The sequence below is a fragment of the Trachymyrmex septentrionalis genome, unplaced genomic scaffold (genome assembly GCF_001594115.1).
Source record: "Trachymyrmex septentrionalis isolate Tsep2-gDNA-1 unplaced genomic scaffold, Tsep1.0 scaffold212, whole genome shotgun sequence".
NCBI classification, from domain to species: domain Eukaryota; kingdom Metazoa; phylum Arthropoda; class Insecta; order Hymenoptera; family Formicidae; genus Trachymyrmex; species Trachymyrmex septentrionalis.
In genome coordinates this window covers 413,609-420,977 of record NW_017305310.1, presented here as the reverse complement: position 1 = coordinate 420,977, position 7,369 = coordinate 413,609, and the positions used below count along the sequence as shown (strand labels likewise).

Genomic DNA, 7,369 nt, shown 5'->3' with positions numbered 1-7,369 from the left:
GCTCCTAATAGATGTACGTGAATTGCATGTATTGCGTGTTTATATGCATGGAGGTTCACACGGGAAGTTCAATTGGTGCTGTCGAATCTGTGTAATGATGTTACGTGTGATGTATGTGTCGATTATGTGTACATATCTCGTAGATAAAAGGGGAAACAGCTAGAAAGAGATAATTTTTTTTTTTTTAAATAGATTACCGGTATTCCCTCGTCTATCCATAGGCGGGTGCATGCAATAAACACACCGAACTCTAACTACGATACTGATTTTTCGAAGCTTACATTTCTAACTGCCCGTGATTAACTCACGCGGCTCCCGTAATATACGTTCGTTCACGTTTCGTGGTTAAATTACCATGTCACTTAAGACCAGCTCGACAAAGATTCCGTAATACCGCGAGCGATTTTCACTCGCGCGATCATCCTACCGCAAGGGACGACTGTCAACAACGAGATTAGCATCGAGAAAGCGATCGAGTTAACTCTGAAATCGGCATTGAGGTAAAACTTGACGTGCGTATTGATATACGTCGATATGATGAGCGAAACGGAAATTATCTCTCTTTTTTTAATTTATATATTTATTTATAAAAATCTATATACGCCGTGTGTGTCGATGTATGCGGGGAGGAGAAGTTCCGGGGCGTAAATCGACAGCGCGTAAATCGTGAGATTCGACGTGCGTCGTTGCAACGCTTTCAAAGTTATCACGAAAGCCTCGATGAAAATGTTCCTGAGAATTTCAAAGGGGGCGGGGGGGGGTGGGATCAGTGGGGCCGCGCCTTAAGTGCTAATGGCAGTCCGGATTGTTGACACATAGCTACATGCGCGTATATTATATATCATACTTCGCTAATAATGTAACGTACAGTGAACCTAGCGCTAGGTAAGTTTATGCGGTACGTTTATCATATAAACCATTTCATTTAATTTTCATATTCGTTATCGCAATAATTCCTACACCAGGGAAAACATCGTTAAACATTATCTCTCGCCTAATATTATTCTTTTTCTTTTCTCGTCACTCTCTTTCTTTCATTCTCTCGCGCTCAGTAATAATTAATAATCTTCTTTTTCATTTCTAATTTATTATTTCTTTCTCTCTCTTTCGCTCTCTCTCTCGCTCGCTCTCTCTCTCTCTCTCTCTTTCTCGCTTTATGTCTTTCCTCGTTACGCCTTCGTCGTCTAATATTTTATTCAGCGCTCGATATAGTTTATTCATATTAGAAAAATTTGTACTCTTATAGGGGAGGTATCGAGGAATACAGCTGCCTCGCTGTTGTTTTATATTTTCCATGTTTCAAGGGAACATCTTACCCAGCCTCGCATGTGTCACCTTCTAAATCGAGTAACAGCCTCTCGCGATCTAACCGAGTCGTGCAATATCGCGCAGAACGTGCATCGCGTTCGCGCACTTTTTTCCGTCCTTGTAAAATGTCCCAATTCGTGTCAGATGTCAGCCAGGTAACCGAACGAAGCACACGACGTGTCCAATCGCAAGGATAAGACTGATAAAAAAACAAAGTTACGTGGTAAATAAATCGTCAGATTCCTTAATTCCTATTCTCCAGTTCATTCTGATATTTTAAAAATAAGATCCAAGGGTTGTTATCGTATCTAAAGAAATTGCTCAATTTTTCCCTGAATCGCTTTTGGAAATATGAAATGAGATCGACAAAAGACTACACTTTGTCGAAATGATTTTTGGATGCGATAGAAAATGTCGACTTTTTTACCAATTTGCATACATCGCGATTGAACAGCCGCGGACCGCGTCGTCGTTTTTTTTTCTTTTTATATCCTTGATGAAATTGATACGGTCGAACGAAATGGAGAACTCAGTGGTTAACTGGCGAGAAATCGGGTGAAGAGCTCGGTAAGGGATGATCGGAAAACGAAGTAGGATGGGTCAATTTTTCAGGCGATGGTTAAAGATCCTTGCAAACCGCACAATCACACTTCTCTCATTCATGACCGCTAAACTGAGTCACGATTGCAAGTTCACGTAGCCCTGCTTGGGGGGGAGTTCTCCATCTGCCAATCTGTATTCACCATTCAAGCGATAGAAGAATACGCGATGGAAGAACTCTCTTTACGAAGTCGCGACGCGATCCCAGTCGTGACTCCGACTAAGCTACACGAGAATGGGAAATAGCTCCATTAATGCATAAGTATACGCGTGTGTATATATATGTTTACCACGTGCAAACGTACCTACAGATAGGACTTGATACGAACTACGATGTCTAAGGAGGAGTCCCCTTTTCTATTCGCAAAAAGGACTGATTAACCGTGAGCGATTCTAAACCCCCGTCAAATCTCTTCGATCAAACCGTACACCGCTAGTGGTAATATGTAATATGTATTTACCGTTATCGCTATCACGCTATTATATGTACGTGTACACGTATATATATTCATTATGTGCGTATGTATAATATTACCCAAAACCGTCGTTACGACCGCCTTTTGTAGGTTTCTTCCTTCGAAAAAAGCTCCGACCTCGCGCGACCTCAGCTTCAACGTTTCCCTCCCCCTCGTTGCCTTCCTAATTACGGTAAAAATTTCCATAGATGCCACGCCGGCATTCATCCGTCATGAATTCGAAACGCTCTCGTTGCTCAGTGTGATACCGCCAATTATTCCTTTCTCTGATTGTTTCGCCCTCTTTTTTTCTTCGTATTTTTTTTCTCTCTCTCTCTTCTCGACCGAATATCGTAGGAAGGCGAACGAGAGTCATAGGGCAGGGCAGTAAGACATGGAAAGGCTATCGCAATTCACTGTTCCCTTCGTTCCTTTCATCCTTTTTATCGTTCGTAGCCATCTCGCTTCTTTTTTTCCTCTCCGTCCCCTTCGTCTCTTTTTTTTTTCTCTTCTCCTCTCACCGCCCTCGGGAAAAAAAGAAATAGATCTGAACGTCCGCGATGGGAGATAAAAACAGGAAATCGGAAAGAAGTCTGGTGCGCGATGTTCCAGAAGACAGGGACGTTTACGTCGTTCGAAGTCTCGATTGCACGCGGAATGGAAAGAATTCACTCGTTAACCGGGACTCCAATGACGACGAAGTCGACAGCGGTACGGTAAAGAAACGTTAGACTGTCCTTAAGTGTTCACTAGCTGTATATATCCGTCAAACGCGTAGCCAATTACAGTTCGTCACAGTAACGACTTCGAGAAAACACGAACGAATCTTGATTTCCGTGGATGACGTTCGTCGTAAAATGCAACATTTAAGAAAAGCGGATAATCGAATAACGAAATGATAAATAAGAGAGAACCGGCGCGGTTAATTTAATTTAATTTTATCTCTCGTTCTATTTCACGATTATATGAAATTATATTACAAATAAGCCGATCGTAAGCTTTATCATCGACACTTTCTTCAAAGTACAAGCTACAAACTTTTGCTGTTTAGCTTCATGATAATTGACAATTTTGGGAATTATAAGCTTCCTTTGGCTCACATTTTAAAGAATCATGAAAATTTCTGTTGTAATCTCTGTTCGATATGCGATAAAACAAAAAGAAATGAGACACAATGTAATACCGAGTACGTGAACGTAAGAAAGAAAGAAATATAAAATGTCTCGAAGTGCACGCGCAGTCATCAGAAGTCCTCGCTATGCCTTAAACTCTATAAGTTTAATCTCACTACAAATGATATCGGATGTTGATCTCCGATGGAGAGCGGCAATTTTTTTTTTTTTTTTACGCGTCCACTTCACCTCCCTCTCTCTCTCTCTCTCTCTCTCTCTCTCTCTCTTTCTCTTTCGCTTCCTTCCGTAGAAAAACACCAGACCTTTCGTCACCTTTCACCCCTTTCCACAAACTTCCCGTTTGGTTGTCCCGTTTGGTCCGCACTACCAGCATGATTATTCGCTTTTGCATCGCAAAATGCTTGTGTCTACTATGATTTCTTTTTTTTTTTTTTTGGATTGCTTCCATGCCTGCCGTCCGATCGGTTTCTCTCCTCTCGTTTCACTTAATAACTAAGTAATACGGCTAAGTGTCTAAAACTACGCGCGGCCTCCGAACGAGGTCTTGCCGCATCCGCGTCCTCGCTCCGACACGAGGGCGGAACAAAAGTGTGATTATGGAGGAGCATACTCTACATACCTATACGGGATTACTTATCAAGGTTACACCGACGACACACCCTGCAAACGATCACGTTCGAGTGTGTCTCGCGTTCGCGATCGATCGTGCCCGAGCGGATCATCGGGCAGGGACTAGCTTTCTCAGAAGATCGTTTCGATGCGGCACGATCGTAGCGATCTCGTAGCGCTCTATTTTTGTTCAATTTTTATTCAGTTTACGTTTTTCGGTTCTTCATCCCTTGTTTACGGAAAGGTTTATCGATCTCTGTCCGTATCAGAAGGGCTAAGCAGAGGCGAATCTTCGATTACTCCCGAACCCTTCTCGATATCTATACTCGATACTATTACAACGTAGTGCAGCGCGTTTTCGAAATTGCCGACGAATTGCTTGTCTTAAACTAAACTTAACGACGTCTTAATTTTGATAAATACTACCGTGTTAATTTTTCCACACGACCCTTCTTTCCGTCTCTACGCGTGACCGACGTGGCGATCGCTTAAAAAAATAGGGTACAAAAATTATTCATCTAAATTTGTGAGATCTTACCGAATCTAAAAGTCGCTCCTTCGCGTATTTATTAATTTTTTTTTTTTTTATAACACAGCCGAATAAAAATGCCCGAATTACCTCTAAGAAACTTATATCGAGAATCTTAATTTTTAGCGCCTGATCCGCGTTCGCTCGAGGAACGCTACGTTTTTTTTTTAATTTTCATTTTGTAAAAAAGAAGTCTACCCTTAAGATCCACCGTGAACTTAGCCCCCACTAAAAGCGCGACGACTACGAGAGCGTATGTCGATCAATTCGCGCGATCTCTCCTCTCTCTCTCTCTCTCTCTCTCTCTCTCTCTCTCTCGGCCAAATTTCGTTTCGCGGATTCTTTTTTTCTGTTTCCTTTTCCCCTTTATTTTCGCGCGTCCGCTAACTATACTAATTGTAAAGACGCAAATATTACGAAGTTCGCCGCAGTCGGATCGGCATTACTGTCGCGATTGGTGTTGATTTACAGTGACAACGCGGATCTTCCCTTCTTAAAGACGACAAGAAATGTACGTCGCAGTCTTACGCGGGTACCTTACGTACGTATACATCGAAGAACGTACATTCGTTACCGTCGACGTTGTTTTATGTCATCATTTGCCTTGGGAGCGGCATATTTATGAATCGATTGCGCCGCGCGTTTCGCGAAGCGTATATCGGTGGACTAAACGTTAGTTACTCGAAATGGTACCATTCGCGCAAGTCGCACGTAAAAGAGCGTCGACTACGCTAGAAAAATCCAGCATCTTATTCCCGATCGTGGCGATCCATCCCACCTTCGCATGCGGATGATCCGATTTAAGGCCGAGAGCGAAACTTTTCTGCACCGAGTCGAATAACGATCCGTCTACAGGAGAACTTGGAAAGTTGTCACCGGGCTTAATTAAAGACCCATCACGCGTACCTGTTAATTATTAGAGTGCTGGAGGTTCTTCATGATCAAGACGACGGGCGCGAATGGTTCTCCAGCAATGACTACGCTTACAAATACAAATTCGACACGACGCTGTTTACACAGATGACGCTTTATATAAGTCTACTGACTTGGGGATTATACGGGGTGGGCTTAAAGGGGTATACGTATATATGTGTATTTTATGTGTATATATATATATATAAATATATATATACACGCTACAAGTGCGATTAAATGCACGAATAGGGAGTAGCACATCCATACACCATTCAGACATCGGTTAATATCCTAAGGAAATTGGTTGCAAACGGGTACTTTTGGTATAACGGGAGGGAAGGGGGAACCTACGAACTAGCGATTAATTAGCGGGTGTATCCCGTTAAATTCTTAATTACGCGTATTATTCGCGCGTCCTCGCAGCGAGCTTGTGCGCCAAAGACAACGCGTGTACCGCCCACGCGTGATCTTTCGCGGCAAGCTGCGTGAAGAATCCGATGTGAGAAAAAAAAATGAAGATCAAAAAGAAAAGGAAGAGAAAAAAATTCTGTCTCAGAAGTGCGCGACTATCCGTCGTTGATTACGAAGTTGCGATTTCGCAGTGCGCTCGTGCGTGATTTATCGTCGATCTGTTTCCTGAAATCTGTAAAGTTTCGATTGGCTCACGGCTCGCGAGAGAAAGATGGGTAGGGAAAAGAGAGAAGAAAAGGGTCGTGGGAAGGTTGCGAGCGAGAAATTGATTCTCGGGAAATGCGCCAATACGCCGAGCAGTGAACCAATTGTCTTTACACTTCCGTCAAATGTCGCAATCCTGCGTATCGATTTGCTTTTTATTCATGTTTTCGTCCTTCACGAATTTCCATTCTCCCGTCTCCGCGTGTCCTCCACGTTTATTCCGTCAGCGGATAAATGTCAGCGGGATCGTTTTAGGCCAAGCGCCGACATCGCGCGATACCAAAGCGATGAGTTCAGACTCGGATCGCGAATCCTTGACAAATCGGACCGACTAAAACGTCAGCAGTCGATTCAATTGATAGGACAACGCACCTCCGTCGCGAGTTATATTTCTCTCACCTGCTGCATTCTAAATAATTCGTTGGCACGATCATTACGCATATTAACCTTTACAGTACTGTTCCGAGTATATTTCGTATCCGACTCTCCTTTCATGTAAATTTTTCGCAAATTCAATTTATTGAATTATACACTGTATTTTATTATTTTCCAAAATGGAGTTTAAATATTTCTTTTGGAAAGTTAAAAGTATGCCTGTGAACTTTTATATAGAGATTTTTTGAAATGTTTTATTAGGTGAAATAATAGACGGATACGACGACACCTACCTAAACTTGTACCTCGTTTTGTTTCTAATAAGGTTTTTTTTAATTTAAACATATTCTTTAGAGCAAGGAGAGAAATCTCTCTCTTAAACTCATCACGAATAAACTCATTCGCAGACTTAAATAAAATGAAGAAAACACGATTAAACGATTTGGTTGTTTATATTCTATCCTATATTTTGTAAAAGCTGTAATACACAGAATTTTCAATATGGCGAGATTATGTGCAGAAAAAGAAAAGAGTACGAATATAAAAAAGAAATGTTACGTAACGTAAGATACTGAACTCATCGCTACAGTATAAAATAATAATGTCGCAAACGCTATCAATTAAGAGAATCCATCTTCCCCCCCCCCCCATATTCAACTTTACGATATCTTTAAATTGCAGCTCACAGAGAGACACGCAGAGGCGAGATGGCGTTATACGTTAATAACAACATTATGCTCCTATGTACATTTGTACCTTGGCCAACGTAT

The 7,369-nt window shown here is 41.9% G+C and overlaps 1 long non-coding RNA gene across 1 annotated transcript in view; it reads right to left on the bottom strand.

The window, feature by feature from the left end:
* Positions 1–2,694: 2,694 nt before the first annotated feature.
* Positions 2,695–7,369, bottom strand: part of LOC108748160 — a 6,069-nt gene continuing 1,394 nt past the window's right edge. The window contains exon 2 of the long non-coding RNA XR_001939294.1: positions 2,695–7,355. This is a non-coding gene — a long non-coding RNA (uncharacterized LOC108748160). The remainder of the gene's footprint in view (positions 7,356–7,369) is intronic.